We start from the raw sequence: 22,446 nt of genomic DNA on the forward strand, positions 1-22,446 counted from the left end.
CGGTGTTATCTACACAACCACCACCTCCGTCGACGATCGTCTCAATGCCGACGCCGTGGCCGACCTAGTCATGGTCATCGGTGCCGGAGAGTCATCAGAGAATGGGATCGGCGTCAGCGGAGATCGTAGAATATTAAGAACCAGAGTTGATAACTTGTGGAAAACCTTAGATTGCTAATCTTGATGTTGCCTTCTCATCATGGTGGTTTGGTGTTTGATTTTTTTTTTTTTTCCTGTGGGTTTGGTGGTTGTGGTGGTGGTAGTGGTGGTTGTGGTGGTGGGATGGTCGCTATGGTAGTGGTTTGGTTTTTTTTGTTTGTTTGTGAGTTTGGTTATGACTGTGGGTTGCGGTTGAAATGGTGGCTTCGTAGTTGTGGTTGTGGTCGCCGTGGTTTTGGTGGTTGTGGCTATGTTAGGTGGTGGTTTTATTTTATTATATATTTTTTTTCCTTCTGAGGTTTTTGCTATCGGAGTGGTGGTGGGGGGGCTTGTAGCTGGGTGAAAAGTTTTTGTGGTTAATATTTTTTTATTTTATTTAATTAGTTTTTTATATTATTTTAATCAATTAGCTAAAAATATAGATCCATTAATGTTGGATGTATTGAAAAGTGAGAAGGTAAAATAAATAAAGTAACTTTTTGTGAAGTTATATTGCTAAATTTATAGCTCTACCAAATTGGATGCTCTATCCCATCACGGCTCCGCCCCATTGCTAACCAAGTTAGTCAACAACGGCTCCTTTCCAATCTAGCTTTATTTTAAAAATATTTCCTTTTTTGCTTTTGTTTTAACCAAAATATCAGATATTCAAATTCCACCTTAGTTTTTTTTTTTTTTTACAAATGTCTCAACCTTGAGAATCTGACTATTTTCTCGAGTGTATACAATTTCACCATCTCACTCACCAAGTTATTATATAGAGGAATTCTGTAAGGGTGGCCTCAAGATGCTAGCAAGAAGTTTCAAACTCATGATTTTATGGATATCATGAGACCTTAGAAACTACTAATAGTCTGTTTGGATGTTTAAAAAAGGAGGAAGAGTAGAGTAAAGGGAGAGAGAGTAATTCAATTACCTTATTTGGAAGTTTTTAAGAAATGAGGGGAGGGGTTTGGAAGGGTTTAGAGGGGTTTCAATTACCTCTAATCCCTCATTTTTAATTCCCCCAAATTGGAGAGATTTGGAGGGAGAGTAGATGATAATAGCTTAATTTTGCACATTTATATCATTATTAGAAAGCATTATCATACTTATTTTGAGTTAATTCATGCATTTTGTAGTTGATTTTGGAATAATGCTGAATAATCAATTTTGTGCTTAATCGAATTTGTCTTTTGTAGGATAATGAAATTAAATAAGTGGATTTGTGCAAAGAAAAAAGCTAATGGACTTTAATTTTACAAGGGTCATGATGAAGTCAAAGAAGGTCAACCCAATTAAATTCAAATCTAATTGGAGCAAGGAATCAAAGGAAATTTGCACTTAATCCAAGCTCAATTCGGATTAGGATTCCAGCTTGCACACCAGTTAGTATTTGGAGCATAACTGTCAGCACAGATATCCAATCGAGATGATTCAAGTTGGGCTGGAAAGCTAACTTAAAGGGCTACAACGTTTTAGTTTACCAAAAGTCTGAATTCTGAAGATAAATGGGCCAAAAACGTCGGTTAAGTGAAGCCTAAAAACCTGGGATTTTCTCCAAACGGAAATTCAACTTATAATAGGATTCTTTGACCTATTTAAAGGCTCTTTAGAGAAAAATTCAGAGGAGAGCTGCTGTAGAACATAATTTAGGTTTTCTTAAAGTTTCTTTATAGTTTTTAGAGTTTTATTTGTGTTATTACTTGCTAGAAGCCTTGCTAAGGCAAGGGGTGAAACCCAACCATTTATTGGTATGTTCTTAACAATTATTTATTGGTTTTAAATTTTTATGTTTTTGATTGTTTTACTCATTGTTGAGGGCCATTTGTGGAAGCCCAGCAGACAGAAAAGCCTAATAATGAGGGCCACAAAGAATTGACAAGATAAATAGCAAAGAACCCATTAGGCCCAAGCGGCAGGAATAATGGATCACAGGCCCAACAAATGAATAAATGGGTCTTGAGAAGGCAAGCGGGCTCAAAGAAGCCAGGAAAGAAAGAAGTAGCATCCCATGGGCAGAGTATGAGGTAGAAAAGTGAGAAAGGGCTGCCGTAGGCCCAAGGCAATTGTAAACTAAGAGAGTAAGGAGTTTATGGCAGGCCCATGAACTCCAAAGATAAGGATAAGATTATTGGGCCGGGGAAGTCCAATGAAGTTAGTAAAAAGCCCATGGGAGTGTGGAATTAGCAAACGGGCCGAGGAAGCCCAAGGAAAGCAATCGGACCACGGATGTCCAAAGGAAAAGACCAAAGGGACGTAGGAGCCCATGAGTAAAAGCAAAACAGTGCCCACAATAGGCCACTAAGAAAAGGGATAAACGGCTGGCCCAAAAGGAGGTCCAGCAGGATTAAGTTATTACAGCAGGAATAACAGTTCAACGTGGCAGGCAGTAAAGAAAATCAAAAGTGGGCCAAGGAAATGCGAAGCCCATTATCATACGAGGCCCATCTCCTGAATGGAGCGAAAAACCAAAGGAAAGCCCACATGAAAGGTCAAGAAAACGCAGACGGAGAGTCTCTAGGTCACGGCAGATGCATGAGCAGCAGGCAGACTCTTGGACAAATTTGAAAGGGAAGCACGCGCAAGGCCCAGGCACCACCAGCCTGTACCCAGCCAATATAAGACATGGTGGGGCCATGGGCCAGAGGTAAGAGGTAAAGGGGGTGTGGTTTGGTGGTGGGGGGAGGGGAAAATATCTATTTACGGCTCCTGCCCAAGCCTCTTTCGGGAGGTACGTCCTGCTGGGATGACAGACCACCCAAAAAAGGCAAGTTTGAGGGGGAACCGTTAGTGCATGCTCTGAGAGTAGAGAGGGAAAGCATTTATACCGTGGCAGGAAAGAAGTGCTACGGCAAGGGGAGAACTGAAACATGCCTCTGTTTGGCAAGGGTGAGTGGCAGACACCTCTGGTGGTTGGTAAGTACGCCCAGACCAGACAGAGGCGGTTAAGGGGCAAAACGGTAAAACCATGGTCACGACAGGCACTATAAAAAGGCTCTTGCCGTGCCCTGTAGGGGGGATCGAAAACAGAGCATATTTTGGAGAGTAAAAGGAAAAAACAGAGCAAGAAGAAAAGAAAAAGATAAAAAAGAAAACAAAAAAGAAAAGAAAAGAAAACTAAGAAAAACGAGAGTTGGTTCAATAGGGCATGCACCCATAGATCGATTTCTCTCTCTCCCCCTTCAAATCTTACCTTCTTCTAAAACGCAAACAAGGATTTTTTCTTTTGGGAAACAACCATTCAGGGCCGACTCCCTCAAAGCCTTTAATCTCCACGGCAGGATCCTTTTCCTGGGGAGGTTATTTGCATTGAGAAGAGGCGTTCTCTCCTCTTTGGTTTTGCCGCAGCAGACTAAGCCTAAAACTTAATTTATGACCATTTAAATTAGCTAGTATTATTTTCTTCATTCTTCTCTATGATTGATATCATTATGACTGTAATCATGCTTTATTAGCAGGGAATACATAGCCGCTTGTTTAAATAAGTCAAAATACTCTGTTTAGTTATTATTATATCTGTCTGCCGTAACTCGTCTGCAGCAGTTCCGCTTGTCGCAACTCACCTGCAGCAGTTCCGCCTACCGTAATTCGTCTGCAACAGTTCTGCTTGCCGTAAACTTGCTCCTGGCAGACAAGGCATAAGTTTGTGCACAAATCGGCCCAAGTTGAGTTATAATTAGACCGGCCCTAGCTCCCTTACTCAAAAACACTAGGGTCCATCACCGCAGGAGGCAGCCCAGCCCATTACCGCAGGAGGCAACCCAACATACCATATCACATAGAAAAGGCCCCTACATTAAATTGGCGACTCCACTGGGGAGTTGGGAAGTAGACAGGGGCAAAGGAAAAGAAAACAGAGCCCCTCGCAAACAATGCCACCCAAGTCCAGGACGACACGGAATATAAGTGTCGTACCCTCACAAGTAGAATCCAGGCCAACGACGCCTCACCAAGAGCAACTTAACCAAACGGAAGGTGCCAACAGAACGGGGGCTGATCCTCAGCCTCAGACAAGAGTCCCCGTGGACAATGTCAACACCTTTGTCGAAGTATTGCAATCATTGCAACACTCGCAGCAACAGATGATGGAAGAGATCCGTCAACTGAAGGCAAACAAAACAAAAGAAAAAGGCAGCCAGCATGACCCGGATCATGCAGCAGACAGAGAAGAGACACTGGCAGGAGGTGTCCCTTGGAACGCAGGATAGCGTTTCATCACCATGGCTGAGGTAGCGGCTCTCTTGGAGCAAGAGAGAGCTAGAACACCAAAAGAGAGATTTTACGCAAGGAGACCTCCTTATCCTCTAAAAGTACTCAGCAAGCCGTACCCCGAGAGGTATGAACCAAGGGTCTTTGCCCAGTATGATGGCAGGAAGGGAAGTGCAGTAGAGCATGTGAGCAAATTCATTGACACCCTTGGCCCTTATGCAGCAGACGAAGACTTATGTCTGCGGGAATTTTCAAAGTCACTATGTGACCGGGCATACACCTGGTACATTGGTTTAAAGCCAGGGTCAATCCCAACCTGGGATGACATGGTGGACGTATTTTGCACTAAATACCTTCACGGGGAAGTAACGGTGACGCTTGTAACTCTGCAGGCGACGAAGCAAAGGAATGGAAAGGATCTAATGGAGTACATCAAACAATTTAGGGACATAGCACTTGACTGCTATGACCACTGTGAAGAAAGGACATTGGTGGAAATGTGCATGACCAACATGATTCGGGAGTTCAGAGCTGTCCTGGAGAACCTGAAGATTTCCCAGTTTGCACAGCTATTGCAGAAGGCTAGAAAGACAGCTCAGTCAGTGAAACCCAGTTCAGACAAAAGGAACGCACCGCAGGCTATAGCAGTGTCCACTGGAAACCAAAGAAGAAAAACAGAGGGGAGGGAGTATGATACACCCCAACCCCTACCATGCACTCCTAAGGAGCTGGATGTACTACTTGACAAATGGATAGCGGACGGGATCTTTAAACCCAACCAGGCTTCTAGAGAGCCTACGGAGGAAGAAATGAGGGATCCTCGCTTCTGCCGCTTGCACAACTATGTACAACACCCCACCGCAGAATGTTGGGCGCTCCGCAGGTTGGTGCACCGAAGGATCAAAGAAGGCACATTAGAACTGACCCAGCAGGAAGTCCAAAGAAACCCACTCCCAAACCACAAGGGAAAGGGTGTAGCAGCAGTAGTGATATGTGCAGACCTGGGAGAAGACGAGGAAGAAAACTTGGCCCTGCTTGCCGCGACGATTACCACTCTTCAGCAGAGTGCCAAGTTCAAAAATCTATTTGACCAGTTGGGACTTACAGCAAAAGAAAGAAAAATAGCCACGGAGGCTTTGGTAAGCATCGCCTCCGGAGCAGGGGTGGAATGCATGTCAGTAGAGATGCCAAAAGACAGGACCCTCCTGCAGGAATCAACAGAAATCACATTTAGCAGTGAGGATATGGAAGTGGGGCACCCAGATCATAGGAGGCCTCTCTATTTAGCAGCATCTATCAACCAAATCCCCATTAAGAGGGCCCTGGTGGATACAAGTGCTTCCGTAAATCTCATTCCATTGAGCACCCTGCAAGCCGCAAGAATTTCAGAGAAAAAGATCCAAGGATGCCCGATGGAAGTAACAGGATTCGGTGGGAGAGGTGAGTACACCGCATGCCACATTCAGTTATGGTTGAAAGTAGGCCCTATAGCCTTTCTAGCTTGCTTCCACGTGGTCAAAACAGAAGTATCTTACCATGTGCTTTTGGGAAGGCCTTGGTTACACAAACACCGATTAGTCCCATCCACCTACCACCAATGTGTGAAAGGAAGATTGAATGGCAGGATGATACGCATAGCTGCGAACCCTTCGCCGTTCGAGTAGGCAGAAGCCCACTTGGTGGAAACCATGTTTTATGATCAAAGGGCTCCATCTGGAGAAAATGTGGTCGCAAAGCCACGAGGCACCTTTGTGCCTAGGTGGGAAGATGTTCAAGATGACCCAGAACCTGATTTAAGAGAGCTACTGGCGCGAAAGAAGAAAAGGAAAGAAGCGCCTGCCGCAGAGCCAGACGAAGTACCTCAGTGCATCAGGGTCTGGGGCCTTGATGGCAAAATTGTCTATAAACTATGAAGGTGCGTGGGGCCCACAGGTGAGATGCAAGTGGGTCCCACCCAAAAAGGGCAACATAAGAGTTTGGCATGTTGCATTACTGAAGGAAGTTTGGAAAAAGAAGAAGAAAAGGATGAGGCAGTTACGGCAGAAAGAGACATCCAGGTTATGGCAGAAGCAGAATTGGAAGAGGTTGACTTGGGGTCTGACTCGCAAGAACCAAGGCCCATCTCAATTAGTGCAAGCCTGACAGAAAAGGAGAAGTCAGAGCTCATACTGCTGCTAAAAGAATTCAAAAACGTTTTTGCTTGGGATTATAATGAAATGCCAGGGCTTGATCCCGGGCTTGTTGTGCATACGTTGAATGTAGACCCAGAGGCTAAACCGGTGGCCCAGCCTGCCAGGATATTTTACACAGAAATAGAAGGGCAAATAGTCAAAGAAGTACAGAAGTTGCTAGCGGCAGGATTCATCAAGCCTATCTAGCATCCCCGCTGGCTATCCAACATAGTACCAGTAAAGAAGAAGAACGGGCAGATAAGATGTTGTGTAGATTTCAGGAATCTCAACAAAGCTTGTCCAAAAGACGAATTCACATTGCCAAACATGGATTTACTGATAGATTCTGCGGCAGGAAACGTCATGTTCTCATTCATGGACGGTTTCAGTGGGTACAATCAGATTAAGATAGCGCCAAAGGATGTAGAGAAAACTGCCTTCAGAACAACCATGGGCAATTTCTATTATACAGTGATGCCCTTCGGACTGAAAAATGCGGGCGCAACTTATCAACGAGCAATGACGGCCATATTTCACAACATGATGTACCAGGAGCTAGAAGACTATATGGATGACATAGTGGTTAAGTCAAGGTAGAGGGAAGAACACTTTCGGGTGTTAAAAAGAGTATTTGAAAGATGCAGAGCTTTTAAGCTGAGAATGAATCCCCTCAAATGCGCGTTTGGAGTGTCCTCTGGGAAATTTTTGGGTTTCCTAGTTCACAACAGAGGCATAGACGTGGATCCGGCCAAAGCCACGGCCATAGCAACTATGAGACCTCCTGCCACAGTAAAAGAACTGAAGAGCTTCTTAGGGAAAGTCTCATATATCCGGAGATTCATCCCTGGGTTGGCATCAATTCCCTCTACTTTCACCAAGTTGCTTAAGAAGGGGCAAAGTTTTGAATGGGGGGAAGCGCAGCAGACAACCTTCAAGAGGTTGCAGCAGATAATGATGAACCTCCCCACAGTGCAGGCCCCTATTCACAAAAAACCACTGCTACTCTATCTAGCCACCAACTCATACGCCATTGGCGCACTAATCGCTCAGGAAGACGGAGGTGGTACTGAGCAGCCAATATACTATATCAACCGCGCCTTAAAAGATGCCAAAACTCGTTACCCAAGGGCAGAGAGAGCGTGCCTAGCCATTGTGTACGCTTTGCAGAGGTTGCGTCACTATTTCTTGGCATATGAAGTGTGGCTGATGACTAAGTCACATGCCATTAAAGTTCTGTTGCAACAGCCGATTCTCTCCGGCAGGATATCCTAGTGGTTGCTACAATTATCACAATACGACTTGAGAATGGGGACACCTAGGGCAGTGAAAAGTCAGGCTATAGCGGATTTATTGGCGCAGTTTCCAGGAGAGGAAGAATTCCCGCTGGATGATGAAGTTCCAGGGGAAGTAGCAATGGCAGAAGAGCTCAGGGAACAGTGGGTAATGAAATTCGATGGGTCTTCTACTACCCATTCCGGAGGGGTGGGTGTAGTTCTGTATCATGAAGAAGAAAAGGCAGTGGCACTGTCGTTTAAGTTGGAATTCCCCTGTTCAAACAACACGGCGGAATACGAGGCCTATCTAACTGGGCTTGCCACAGCTCTCGAAATGGGAGTCAAACATTTGAAAGTACTGGGAGACTCCAACTTGGTCGTCTGCCAGGCAAATGGAAGTTTTTCCTTGAAGGAGCCCAGCCTAGCTCCGTACAGAGCAATGGCCCAGAAGATGGAAGAGAAATTCTCAACCTTTGAGATAGAACATGCCCCGAGAAACGAAAATCGGTTTGCGGACGCTTTGGCCGCATTGGGTTCGCAAATAATCTTTGAAGGAAGTAGTGCCAACATAGAAGTCAGCAAAAGGGAAGAATCCATCATTGAAGTGTTGAAGGAAAAATTCCGGGAAGAACAAGGCGAAGGGGATTGGCGAATCCCCATAAAGGAAACCTTGGTGAAGGGAGACGACGCAGCAGAATTGAAGATATTGAAAGACTATGCTTTGGTAAAAGAAGAGTTGTACCGCAGGATGCCAGGTGGGATTTTATCCAGATGTGTGGGCCAGAAAGAAGCCCAGAGAAAATTGAAGGAAATACACGACAAGACTTGTGGGTCCTGTGGGGAAGTCAGTCTTTACCGTAGACTCCAGAGAGCAGGCTTCTATTGGCCAAGCATGGGCAAAGACGCAGATCAAGTCCAAACCCAGTGTGGGACCTGCCAGCTTGCGGCAGACAGGGAAGAGAGTTATGCTGTGTTCATCAGCGAGGATTGGAGAAGCCCTTTCATGCAGTACCTAGCATAAGGCGTCCTGCCACAAAGGCACAGTGAAAGGTACAAGCTTAAGAGGCTAGCAACACGTTACTTCCTGCATAACACGGTCCTTTTCAAAAAAGGATATGATGGAGACCCTTTGAGGTGTTTGGGTCCTGAAGAGGCTAAAGAAATGATAAAAGAAGTGCATTCTGGGGAATGTGGTAAACATCAGGGGAAGAAAAAGCTTTACAGGTGCCTGCTACAGATGGGCTACTACTGGCCAATCATGAAGAAAGAGGCGGCAGAATTTGTAAAGAAGTGTCATAGTTGTCAGGTACAAGCCAACTTAATTCATACCCATCCACAAGGCTTGCACAGCATGGTCACCCCATGGCCCTTCCACACTTGGGGGCTAGATTTGGTAGGGCCAGTCAATCCGCCATCACGTGGGTACATATGGATATTGGTAGCTACAGAATATTTTACCAAGTGGGCGGAGGCAGTACCACTCTGTAAGGCTACAGGAGGAGTAGTGGCAAACTTCATCGAAGAAAATATAATTGTGAGGTTTGGGGTGCCCCACAAGATCATCAGCGACAATGGCACACTGTTTGTCAACAGTGAGGTGAGGAGAATGCTAGAGTTCTACCAAGTCAAGCACCACAAGTCATCACCCTATTACCCTCAAAGGAACGGGCAGGCAGAGGCAACAAACAAAATTCTTATAAAGATCATCAGCAAGATGAGCCAAGAGTATGCGGGAGGATGGGCAATGCACCTGCCAGATGCTCTCGGGGCATACAGAAAATCACCAAAGTCAGCCACAGGCTTTTCACCATTTTCCTTAGTCTACGGAACTAAAGTAGTGAGTCCGGCAGAAATAATGACACCATCCCTAAGGGTTATGTAGATGCAAGAAAAAGAAAAAGAGGGAGAAGTTTTCGCGGCTGAAAGGTTTGAGGACCTGGAAAGACTTGATGAAAAAAGGGAAGAAGCCCAAGAACGCAGCCGGAGATACAAGCAGAAGATGACTGAAGCCTATAGCAGGATGACCAAGGAAAGAGTGTTTGCGGAAGGACAATTAGTGTTAAAAGTGGCAGACTACGTCAGGCGAGGTCTGGCAGGACCATCCAAGTTTGCACCTAAATGGGAGGGACCCCTTGTGATAAGAAAAGCGCATCAAAGTGGGTATTATTGCCTAACTCAAATGGACGGCAAGGACTTGATCGACCCCATCAATGGAAAATGGCTGAAGCGTTATTTTGCTTAGAAAAGAAAGTTGTATGGTTGACCCCCTTTCCTTAGTTGTTTGTCTATGTTTCCTTTACTAAATTTTTTCTTTTATTCCTCCAAGTGATTATGTCACAAAAGAAATTATAACGTGCTTTCATGAGTATGTAATGAAAAAGTACGAAGTATTAGCATCATATCATAGCAATAGTAAAGAAAAAGTAGCAAAGTGTAGCATTATTACAAACACAAGCCAAGTAACTACGACAGGAAACATAAGAGTGCTCTGTCTGACATAACAAAAACAGAGAAACAAAGAAAAGGAAAGGAAACGATGCTATCATCAATGAAGTCCAGTAATGAGACTCTGATCTCCAAAGCGACTGGGTCCACCAACGCCGGAAAGAAGACGCTCACGGCGACCCTCCAAATCAGCCACCTCCTTCTTCAAAAGCTCAATGCGAGTGTCTATGGCCTCAACAGCTGGCTGGACTCTCCTCATGAAAAGGGCCCGGGCGATCTCACGTAGATGCTCAAGAATAAACTCCACAGCGAATCCCACACTGATGAGCTCCTGTATCACAGCCCTCCACTGCAAGATCTTCCCGGCAGAAATAGAGTCGATGAAGTTATGTTCAATGTCATTTAGCACACATCCCAGCATTTGCAAGAAATGCTCCCTAGAAGAGCGACCAAGGCGAAACCCTCGCATAAAATTGTCGTGACGACTATAGAGCATCACCAAGTGTGAGACGCAATCCTCAGGAACTCGGAAACCATAGAAGTCCACATAGGGAGGACCAAAGACCCAGAAATCTGCTGGACCAAGGTCGTTAACCTCCGGCTCGTCAAAATAGACAAAGAAAGATGCAGCATCATCCGGGACGGTAGCAGAACTACTACCCGCCTCAAACTGAGATGGGATAGTAGGAAGTGGACCTACAACAAAAAAGGAGGGGAACGCAAGGCATGAAAAAAATGGCACGGGAAGAAAAGACTTGCAAAAGAAAAAGGGATGAAATAAGAAGAGAAAGAAAGAGTGCCAAAATTACCAAGAATGGGGGCTACGGGTGCAGCAGAAACGAGTACTGCAGGCACAGAAGAAACAGGGGTAGTAGGTACGGCTGAAACAGGTACTGAGGGTGCGGCAGGAATAGGCGCTACAGGTGCGGCAGAAGCAGTCATTCCCACACCTGCTGCAATTTCTGGCCCCTCGGAAGTTTCTGCAAGTGGGGAGATAAGTATGCAAATGAAACGCAAATGCAGAAAGAAGAAAAAAGGGAAAGGAAGATACATACCCATGAAGTTAGGCTCGGGCGAAGCACTACCCTCTTCATCAAAGTTGGAAATTCTCTTTTTCAACACGGGTGCATCATCAGGATCCTCAAAAATGTCATCGGATCCCTCTGAGGATAAGTCCGGATCAGGACCACTGGTAGCGGAGCCGGGTATAGAGGAAGGAGTAACAACAAGCGAAGCACTACCCTTCGCAGCTTCGGAAATAGCTGCAAAAGGATCACTAGTCGAAATCACTAGCGGCAGAACGAGAGAAGTAGTTTTGGCTTGAACAGCGGCAGGAGGAATGGCTCCCTCTGAAGGAGTGGGTCTCTCAGCAGGCGAGAGTGTGGTCTCACCAACCCCTTCAACATGAGTACCCTCTCTAGGTACCAGCTCGGTAGAAGGGGTGGGAGTTTTGGCAGGAGTCTTGTGTGCAGTAGGAGGGGCAGGCGTCGCTAATATCGCCTCGGCCCCATCAAAAAAGCCTTCCATAGGCACACCCATGGAGGCGGAAACCTCCTCGGCGGTGGGGAGATATATGGACAGAGACTCAGGCTCCTCCTAAAAAGAAATTTTTTGTTAAGTAAAAAAAAAAAAAAAGGGGCAGAAGATCCGTGGCAGATGCGTGCAAAAAAGAAAGAAGAAAGAAGTGGAGAAAAGGGACTCACCTCAGACTCAAGATCATCAAGCAAAATAAGGCGGGTAACTGATGAGTCTTCCTTGTGCTTAGACTAAAAGGAAAGAGGCAGAAGAAATTGGCAAGTTAGCTGTAAGACAATTAAGAAATTTTGTCGAAAAAGGAAAAAGGGGAGAAATGACTTACCCTCCGCTCAGTGGCAGAAGCGGGGTGAGGAGTAGTTTTCCTTTTGCTACCACGAGTCCTGCTAGCCAGCGGAGCACCTGCAGGAGGCAATGGTGTGGCAGGCTTGGTTTTGCCAGTAGACTTGGTTTTGGCAGGCGCTTTCTTGCTCGGTACAGAAAGATTGATTACCTTAACTTTTTTCTCCCAACTAGGGGGGTAGTCGCCAGCATGCCAAAACCATCCTTTCTTCTCTGTATCCCATTCGAAAATGGCTGACCGGCTCTGTTTTCTAGCATACGCCACAACGGATTTGGAAGGAAGCAGCAGGCGAGGGTTAACCGAGGCAACCATGCATAACCCTTCAGGAGGAATAAGGGAGAAGCCACGACTCCCCGCTAACTCAGCCACAAATGAATCCATCACTGCATGCCAGTAGTCGTGCATGGGAAAAGTGCAGACACCCTCCCTTAGCGAACCGAGGACTATAATGGCGTTGAAACGCTTCTTCCAAAAGTCAAAGGCAGTCTGCCGCAGGAAAGGACAGACTGAAGTAGGAGCTCCCATGAGGGAAGAAATGTCCTCAGGGATGTCTTGATCCAGTCCAAACTACCTCCTCACCCGGTTGGCAGGATAGTGAACAAATCTAATGCCTTCATCGGCTAGATAGGGCAGTCATCCGGCATTGGTAGCGGCAAGATAGGTAATCCCAGTTTCATCAAAGCAGACCAATGGGGTCATAGTTCCAACGGTGTCAACAAATGAACCCATAACAGAATCCGCACAAGTATAATCATTGCCCAAATTTCTATAGGCTCTCCAAGAGAAGCCCACACTCCCATCAAAAGACTCGACCACAGAATAGCCAATCGGCTTCAAACCAGACCAACGAAAAGCAAGTGGGAAATCAGATTCAAACCTGCCACAAAAATCGGTAATCACTCTTGGACAACTCTGGTACTTCTCTCTGGCAAACCGAGCGGGTCTACATTTCGTCAAGTATTGAGCACAACGCTCAAACAACCACTGTTGAAGTATAGTGCAATGAACAAAAGAAGTGACAATGTGGCAGGACCCAGCCTGGCTCTCATCATTACGGAGGATATCTAGTTGAACATACAAATGCCCCAGGAACATAGGAGCTAGTGGCAGGCTCACCCCCGCAGATATTTTGATTGCCAAACGAAAGTATAAAGGTTTTATGGCATAGTGGTGGTAGGACCCAAAAACAAACTTGCAAAGCCAAAACGCGATAAAAGCCGCACGGCGGGTGGCAGCAGAAAACTTAGAAGAAGAACTCACCCAGTAAGATAGCTTAGCGTTGCCGACCATCCTTTTCCTCAGTTCAACCTCAATGGCCTCTTCCTCAGGAGAAAGCTCTAAGGCGGCAGGATCGGTATCGCCGAGAATGGGCAAAAGCAACTGGTTAGCCACATCTTCGAGAGTCACAGTGAGTTCGCCGCATGAGAAGAAGAAGGTGTGGGTAGTGGTGCACCATTGCCGAACCAAATGACGGAGGTTATAGAGGTCCCGGAAGTTCGACAAGCAACGGGACGAGACTACGGCCTTCAAAATGCCGGCTCGCTGTAACAAACCCATGAAACCCGTGTCGGAAAGCTCGCTGTCGACCCATTCCTTCCAACCCGAGGATGTGCCGGACCCAAACTCAAAATGAAAGGGTACAGGAAGCGAAACCCCTTGGCGAATGGATAGATCGGGGATTGAAGATGCCAAAGGAGCCCAAGAAACGTCGGGGTCTCGCCGGACAAAAGTAATCAATACACAACCCGGCGGTGGCGGTACATAGTCACCGGGGATTTTTGGGAAGTGAGGGTTAACTTCATACCAAGGGTCGAGTAAAGGAGCGCATTCGCTGTCGGGGTCGCGCTCCGTTTCCTCCTTAGCGGACCGCTCCGAATCAGAACGTTCCACCTCCTCGGGAACGGCAGGAGAATCGAAAGCAACCGCCTTTCCTTTGCGGCGGAAAAAGCTTTGACTTTTCACCGGCGACATGGTGAGGAGGCTTAGTTGGAGAAGATGGGTATGCGTGTTTGAAAGGAAGAAGGAGAGTAAGAGACGGAGAGTGTGTGTTTTGGGAAAGAGAAGAGTTTGTGATTAAAGTGCTGAATGATTCCTCCTTAAATACCCAGGTCATTAATATCAGCACGAAAGGAGGTGACGGGTCAGCCATCAGAAGGGAATGGAATTAATGAAGCGGCGATTCTTTTTGAAAATAATTGCCAAACTGGGAAATTCGAAGAGACAACCCTGTTCGCGGCAGGAAGGAGAATATATGTATGAATAAGAAGGGGTCCACAGCTTAAAAAAGACCCGCGAAAAAAAAGAAGAAGAAAAAAGATGAGAGAAGGGCAGAAACGCCTTTTCATTCACATATGAATCGCAGGAACGTTTCATATGTTCAGGGGACTAATGTTGAGGGCCATTTGTGGAAGCCCAGCAGACAGAAAAGCCCAATAATGAAGGCCACAAAGAATTGACAAGATAAATAGCAAAGAACCCATTAGGCCTAAGCGGCAGGAATAATAGATCACAAGCCCAACAAATGAATAAATGGGTCTTGAGAAGGCAAGCGGGCTCTAAGAAGTCAGGAAAGAAAGAAGTAGCATCCCATGGGCAGAGTATGAGGTAGAAAAGTGAGAAAGGGCTGCCGCAGGCCCAAGGCAATTGTAAACTAAGAGAGTAAGGAGTTTATGGCAGGCCCATGAACTCCAAAGATAAGGATAATGTTATTGGACCGGGGAAGTCCAATAAAATTAGTAAAAAGTTCATGGGAGTGTGGAATTAGCAAACGGGCCGAGGAAGCCCAAGGAAAGCAATCGGACCACGAATGTCCAAAGGAAAAGCCCAAAGGGACGTAGGAGCCCATGAGTAAAAGCAAAACAGTGCCCACAATAGGCCACTGAGAAAAGGGATAAACGGCTGGCCTAAAAGGAGGTCCAGCAGGATTAAGTTATTACGGCAGGAATAACAGTTCAACGTGACAGGCAGTAAAGAAAATCAAAAGTGGGCCAAGGAAATGCGAAGCCCATTATCATACGAGGCCCAGCTCCTGAATGGAGCGAAAAACCAAAGGAAAGCCCACATGAAAGGCCAGAAAAATGCAGACGGAGAGTCTCCAGGTCACGGCAGACGCATGAGCAGCAGGCAGACTCTTGGACAAATTTGAAAGGGAAGCACGCGCAAGGCCCAGGCATCACCAGTCTGTACCCAGCCAATATAGGACATGGTAGGGCCATGGGCCAAGGTAAGAGGTAAAGGGGGTGTGGTTTGGTGGTGGGGGGAGGGGAAAAGATCTATTTACGGCTCCTGCCTAAGCCTCTTTCGGGAGGTACGTCCTGCTGGGATGACAGACCACCCAAAAGAGGCAAGTTTGAGGGGGAACCGTTGGTGCATGCTCTAAGAGTAGAGAGGGAAAGCATTTATACCGTGGCAGGAAAGAAGTGCTACGGCATGGGGAGAACTGAAACCTGCCTCTGTCTGGCAAGGGTGAGTGGCACACACCTCTGGTGGTCGGCAAGTACGCCCAGACCAGACAGAGGCGGTTAAGGGGCAAAACGGTAAAACCATGGTCACGACAGGCACTATAAAAAGGCTCTTGCCATGCCCTGTAGGGGGGATCGAAAAATAAAGCATATTTTGGAGAGTAAAAGGAAAAAACAGAGCAAGAAGAAAAGAAAAAGATAAGAAAGAAAACAGAAAAGAAAAGAAAAGAAAACTAAGAAAAACGAGAGTTGATTCAATAGGGCATGCACCCATAGATCGATTTCTCTCTCTCCCCCTTCAAATCTTATCTTCTTCTAAAACGAAAACAATGATTTTTTCTTTTGGGCAACAACCATTCAGGGCCGACTACCTCAAAGCCTTTAATCTCCACGGCAGGATCCTTTTCCTGGGGAGGTTATTTGCATTGAGAAGAGGCGTTCTCTCCTCTTTGGCTTTGCCGCAGCAGACTAAGCCTAAAACTTAATTTATGACCATTTAAATTAGCTAGTATTATTTTCTTCATTCTTCTCTGTGATTAATATCATTATGACTGTAATCATGCTTTATTATCAGGGAATACGTAGTCGCTTATTTAAATAAGTCAAAATACTCTGTTTAGTTATTATTATATCTGTCTGCCGTAACTCGTCTGCAGCAGTTCCGCCTGCCGTAATTCATCTACAACAGTTCTGCTTGCCGTAAACTTGCTCCTGGCAGACAAGGCATAAGTTTGTGCACAAACCGGCCCAAGTTGAGTTACAATTAGACCGACCCCAGCTCCCTTACTCAGAAACACTAGGGCCCATCACCGTAGGAGGCAGCCCAGCTCATTACCGCAGGAGACAGCCCAACATATCATATCACACAAAAAAGGCCCCTACACTCATCTTGTCTAATTATCTCATTAAAATCTCCAAAACATAGCCATGGAATATCAGATAGGGAATTGAGATACCTGAACTTCTCCCACCTTAGCAAAGTGACAAAAAGTAGCATTAACTGTGGGCCAACATGAAAACTAATAATAACAATTTACCACCTTAACCAATGAAAAAGATCAAAATATTGTGTGTGCAGCACTACCCATATTAAGCTTTACTCTATCACCAATATATACTGTTTTTATCTTTTTATTAAACCAACCTAAGTGATGACTACTAATCCTATTATATAAATTATAATTTTTAGCTTGTTCATTATTATTTGGTTTGTACACAACTTTTTAAAACTTTTTTTTTAAATTACAGCTGTACTTTTATGAGTTTATCTAACTCATTTTTTAAGTAAAATAATATACCATATAATAAGAGTAAGGTCTTACAAGTCATAATTGTGGTAAAGAGTTATTTTCTCTCTATACCAAGTGACTACTCTTTAATTAAAACTTGGATAAATCATATAATTCTAATATAATTCAGATGATTTCAAATTATATCCTAAATTTTAAATATATTTTCATTAAAACTGTATTTTTTTTAAACCGTAACTTATTAACTTAAAGTACAGATATTCACATAATTTGTATATATATATATATAATAAATAATAATAAATAAATAAATAAATAACCTATCTATATGCAAAATCATTCTTCCAAGTTCCAAGTGAAACTATAAAATCTTTTGCGTACTATATAAAAATAATAAAACTATATAATAATCAGTCATCTATTTATTGCAGTCATAACATTCACAATAAAATTTATATTATATAAGTTAATTTCTTACTTATATCATATCATATACTTATATTAAAAGTTGTGCTACATGGTGTGGTTGCACAAATTGATGTCCTCGCCTTTTTTTTCCCCTCATTTTTTCTCCTTATGTAATATGATGCACTACATTTTATATAAGTTAATGTCCAAATTATATAGATAAAATTTATATCTTCCATGGTGTGATTGCACCAAATGGCCGCCCTCTCTCTCTCTCTCTCTTTTTTTTTTTTTTTTTTTTTTTGGGTATCACAAGTTTCCCACTTAAATTCTTAACATCGTCTTTAGGACCCATGTTGTAAGGAAATGTCTCCAAGACCGCATAGAATTTTCGGGTTGGTTACAATACCAATTGTAACAACCTAAGGAAAAACACTGATCACATCTGCACTGATACACCAAAATTCATAGTCAAGTTGCAATTGGTACTCCTCATAATTTCAGTGTTTTTTTTTTTTTTTCTTTGTGAAACAAATTCAAAGTTTAATTCATCGAATAGAAATAGAATTCAAATACAAAGCCCCCATAGCCAAAGGAGGAGAGTTCTCTAACCAAATAACTTCATCCGACACTTCTCTAGCATACCTAGCAAGCGAGTGAGCCACTAAATTAGCACTTCTTTTTACACATTTGAGCTCCACCCATCTAAGACCATTGAGTAAGCAGCTAGCATTAGGGTTGTCCACGGGTAAAGTCGGCCCGAGTTTAGGCCTAACTTGCACTCGACCCAATTGGGTCGGGTCACTGGAAAATTGACCTGCACTCACCTGAAATACGGGTCGAACCCGCCGAGTTGGGTCATCGGTTGGGGCAGGATTCAACGGTTTGGCGGTTTTGGACCACATATTGGGCCAAATTTGTAGATTTTCATGGATTTAATTTTTTAGGCCTTTTTGGCCAATATTATTGGGCTTTCTAAATTACAGGGATTTAAAAAGTTTTTGAATCTTGTCATATCAGATTAGGCCTCTTTTTTACTTCATTTCTTTTAAAATGGGCCTTCAAGAGCTTGAATTTGACCAAATTAATATTTCCTAGTAGGCCAGTACCCTTTAAAATGGACCTTCAAGCTGCTTGAAGCAATATCAGCCCAAATTTATACTTCCCACTGGGAAGTATAAATTTGGACTGATATTATTTGTTTGCTATTGTGCCCAGGTTTTACTTTGTAATTTTTTTTTTGTTCCCAGCTTTCCTAAAGCAGTAAAGAACCACTCTATTATCTATAGTTAACAAATCCATAACTCATAGAAAGGAAAGCCTACATAGATGCTAAGTTTTCCTTCCTATAAGCAAGAGTTCATGTATAGTTTAGAAAAGCTATACATCTGTCCAAAAAAGCTTCCAAAAATATATCCAAAAAACTGCCTCCTATACAAAATGCGACCTTCCTTCCTCCTACAATACAAGGGAAAAAAATTATCAATAATATATAAAGACAAACAACAAAAACTAAAGAATGACCAAAAGAGAAGTAACCAATATCAACAAAAATTACAAGGGCAGAACATACCTGGTCAGTGATCATTCATCAATACTAACTGTGGTATCGGTACCACCTTTGCTTAAGTAGGAACTAGAACTTGCTACTGTTGTTGCTTGATTCAAAACTAGAAAAGAAAAAATTGAGGCAATAGATTAAATTTTGCTCAAGTATATGACACATTTAATAACACTTAATAGACAAGAAGTTTGGAAGTTAAACATATTACCTAAGTCATGAAATTCATCCTCTAAGACCTCCATCTCGTCCTTTGACTTGCGAAAAGAAATTGGGACATGGGCTTGCAACCAATTTTGAGCACAAACAAGATTTTGGACCATGAGAGGTGAGAGAGAACTTTGAAATGGATCAAGTATGTGCCTTCCGATACTAAATGCCAATTTAGAAGCAACTGTAGAAACACATACAGCCAGTACATCCCTAGCCATTTTGGATAGCACTTGGTACCTATCTGAATTGGTTTTCCACCACCCCAAAATCTCAAATTTCACATCCCTTCTACTCTTACAATTTTCAGCCAAATATTTTTCAATCTCATTGCTACACCCTATAGACTTCTTAGCCTCTAAGAAACGCTCATATAGAGAATTAACCATTGCATATGGATCAGTAAAACCAATTGTATCACCTTTTATGTGTGTTCTCTCACTTTCACTTGGTACTATCACATTTGGTGAATCAACACAAGAGTAATAATCATACAACCTATCCATGGTCTTCCTCACCAAATCAATCATCTCATCAGGCACTTCATCCCCATAAATTTCATAAAAAGAAAACTTCAAAAACCTCATTTTCTTTATTGGATCAAGAACCACAGCCACATACAAAAGCTGATTAATTTTATCCTCTTTCTTCCAATACTTTTCAAATTTAGCTTCCATTTTAGTTGCCATATTTTTCAAGAGATGATTTTGAGATTTAATTAAATGAGCAATACTCTCTTCAATAACAAACATCTCATCAAAGAAGGTATTTGAAGTAACATACAAAGAACCAGAGAACTTCTTTGTTGCATTGTAAAAAAGTTTCAGGAAACCCACAAACGTCCTACAATTTTGAAAATCAGCCCCACAAGGAGATCCCAAACCACCACTATTTTCCCTGTTCATAAAGTATGAATAATAGTTATCATCCTCAAAGTCCATTCTTAAGAACACTTTCTCAAAATTTTTAGCAGTATCTAACATGAGGTAGGTAGGGTTCCACCTAGTAGGTACGTCTAGACTTAATAAATACTTGGATTCAATACCTAATATTTCCATAAAACTCCTATAAGTTTGATTTCTATTTCGTAAGGACTTCACATACCACACCTCTTCACACACCCTAGCAATGAACGCATCAATTTCTTTCAAACCATCCCCCACAATCAAATTTAAGATATGTGCACAACACCTCATATGCAAGAACTCAAGTTCTAAAACAGTCCCCTTCCAATCTTTAGTTACTGTTTGTAAAAATTTAATGGTAGCACCATTAGAGGAAGCATTATCCATTGTCAAGGTGAATATGCCATCAACACCCCACTCATGCAAACACGTCTCAATCTTTCTACCTATAGTCTCCCCCCTATGGTCTTCAACTTGACAAAAATTCAGAATTCTCTTATGCAAATTCCAATCATCATCAATAAAATGACTTGTGAGGGACATATAATTCAGATTTTGAATACTAGTCCATGTGTCCCTAGCTATAGTTTGACGAGGTGGGATATCACTAATTTGCAACTTAGGTTGTAAGGTAGTTGAATATCTTTGAAACTCATACCCTTCAACAAACCTAAAAAGCAACTCATCTATTATAATCATTTCAGCGAGTGCCTTCCTAGAAGCCTCAACAGTAAAGGCTATTGGTATAAGTTGAAACCCTTCCTCCCCATTCATCTTGGGTTCAAATGCTAAGGTTTGTTGCCCTTTAAGTGCATATCTATTAGGGTTCTTAACACAGTTTGGCACATGATTCTATAAATTAGTAGTACCATGCCCCTTATTATTAGCATGATAAGTTTTTTTGGCAATAATGGCAAACAGCCTTAAATTAACTCTCACTAATCTTTATTTTTTCAAAATGATCCCAAGCAGTAGACTTTTTCCTATTATTACCACAATTAGCAGTTATCTCACTCACCTTGGCTTTACCATTAGGTTTAGGTGGAAATGCCTCAACATTAGTTGGAGTGGCAACAGGTTCAGCTTGGGCAGCGGGTTCAGCTTGGGTAGCGAGTGTTGTTTGGGAAGGGGGTGCATCACTAGAGGGTTCCATAACCTAAGGACATCAAATTTAAGCATTAGCAAACTACCATAACAATGATACTACTAACCCAGTAATAAGAACACACAAATAGGGATGGCAATTTTGCCCCACCCCTTCCCGCTTCGCCCCACGCAGGTTTTCTCCGCCCCGCAAAGGTGGTGGGGCAAGATTTTAGCCCCGCACCACGAGACAGGACGGGGATGGGTTTAGACTTTTTAGACCAACCCCGCCCCGCCCGTCCCCATCCCCCTCCCTGTCCTCACCCCGCATTGCTTAGGGTTATAATTGTAAATTTTTCATATCCTAAAACTCTATTATTTAAACAAACATATCAATATTAGCTTATTTTATTCTACCTAATATGGTTCTCTGCCTTTATTTTGTTATGTGTTATACTATGAAATTTGTTTTTATGATTATCTTGTTAAACGCTTGGATATATTATTTAATTTTTTTCTAAAAATTAATTTGATTTGATGGGATAAATTTAGTTGTAATTTCAAGTATATTTTTATTAATGAAATATGTTTCATTAAAAAAATTGTACTAGTTGTCAGGCAAATTAACAAAAAGTAGAGTTTTACAGGATGGCGTGGGGCTTCGCAGGGCCCTAAGGGGCGGGAATGGGACAAGAAAAAACCATGCGAGGCAAGGACGAAGACCCCATCCTGCGGCCCCGCCCTACCCCATTGACATCCCTGACACACAAGTGACACAACAACAACAACAAGTCAAAGCGACAACAAAAACTACGACAAAAGTAACAAACAAACAATAACAAGAAGTTAAAAAAGAAACAACAAAAGAGAAATGATACCTCATAGAACTCTTAGCTGTTAGGGATTCAACCTTGAAAAGGAAACAAAAAGAGTAGCCTATTTGAACAACTTTCAACTCCTGTATAAAATTAGGATTTCAAATTTTTTAAGCTAGGAAAGCAAAATGAATCAAACAAATGAGCAATAAAATACAATCAGATAAGAAAATAAGAATGTGTTTGGATTTCATCTTTTTAAAATAGGGTTCATCTTCTTTTCTTTTTTCTTTTTTCTTTTTTTTACAGTGAAGATACAAGTATATTGATCATAGAAAAAAAAAACAAAAACAAAACAAGGAATAAAACAGGCAAATAAGAAAATAAAAATGTATTTGAATTTCATCTTTTTAAAATAGGGGTTTATCTTCTTCTTCTTCTTTTTTTACAGTGAAGATACAAGTATATTGATCATAGAAAAAAAAAAAACAAAACAAGGAATAAAACAGGGCAGATACAAATCACACTCAAAGCACACTAAAATAATGAATCAAACTAACTATAATGTTTGTCTGTAAAGAGTAAACATGAAAATAAACACAATGCACACTCAGAAAAGTGATAACTCAAATCTTTA

The sequence above is a fragment of the Quercus robur genome, chromosome 2, assembly GCF_932294415.1.
Source record: "Quercus robur chromosome 2, dhQueRobu3.1, whole genome shotgun sequence".
NCBI lineage: Eukaryota > Viridiplantae > Streptophyta > Magnoliopsida > Fagales > Fagaceae > Quercus > Quercus robur.